Genomic DNA, 1,034 nt, shown 5'->3' on the forward strand with positions numbered 1-1,034 from the left:
TAGGAAAATTGAGGGACGTGTAGCCGCCTCTCATTGTTCATGCAGTCCATTCTATCCTCATCACATTTTTCAGGTTGTGTTATTGAAATTGTCTGAACTGTAAATTCTTCATCAAAATATCTGGCATCTGTCGCAGATGTCGCGTGAAGCTTAAAAGGAGGCACATGCTTCTTATCATATATCTTGCCAGTTTACTCCAGAAAAGAAGCTGTGTCTCCTACTTTTTTTTGCATCTACTGGTCCTCCACCAAGGTGCTTATTTAGATCCTTTATTAAGAGCCCTGAAAGCAATGATTTTGCATCTGAAGAGAGTATTTGAGGGAATTTAATGCCCTCCATTAGTATAAGTTTAAAACGTTCCTCATGGTCCTGATTGTAGATGGGTAACCTCCCATATATCATCTCACACATGACAACTCCAAAGTCCCACCAGTCCACTGCTCAACCATAGTCATTATCTTCTAGCCCCTCTGGTGCCAGATACTCGGAAGTACCTCAGAGCATCTTCATGGTGGCTGCATCTGTGATCCCTTCTTTGCAAAGCACAAAATCAGTAATTTTTATGTGTCCATCTTTATCCAGCATCAAATTCTCCTCCTTGAGATCACGGTATACAATCTTTCAGGAATGTGGTTAATCCAAAGCAGAGACAATTTCTGCACCATAGAAACATTTGTGGTCCTCAGAGAACACCCACTCGCTTAACAAATGGAAAAACAGCTCTCTTCCATTAACATGTGCCATCACAAAACACAAAATGAGCTTTTGTCTGGGAGGAATGTTCCAAGGATGTTTAAAAGGGTGTCTAGTATTTTTAATACTCTGATTTCAGTTAGAGTATGTGCCACTTCATCCCTTGTGATAATAACTTCTTTCTTCAGAATTTTCCCAGCGGAGTATTTCCCACTTGCCTTCCCCCAAACCCAAATGACTTTCCCCAAAGTGTGCCTTGCCTGGCAGTTTCAAATAGTCAAAATAATTCTCTCTGTAGTGGTGGTCTACTGGAGACATCCGATAATAAATGTATTTGGCTT

General features: G+C 40.7%; 1 pseudogene; it reads right to left on the reverse strand.

Moving 5' to 3' along the window:
• Window positions 1–8: 8 nt before the first annotated feature.
• Window positions 9–1,011, reverse strand: LOC101650404 (annotated as a pseudogene).
• Window positions 1,012–1,034: the final 23 nt, after the last annotated feature.

The sequence above is a fragment of the Echinops telfairi genome, unplaced genomic scaffold (genome assembly GCF_000313985.2).
Source record: "Echinops telfairi isolate 266 unplaced genomic scaffold, ASM31398v2 ScPeMD7_34;HRSCAF=130, whole genome shotgun sequence".
NCBI lineage: Eukaryota > Metazoa > Chordata > Mammalia > Afrosoricida > Tenrecidae > Echinops > Echinops telfairi.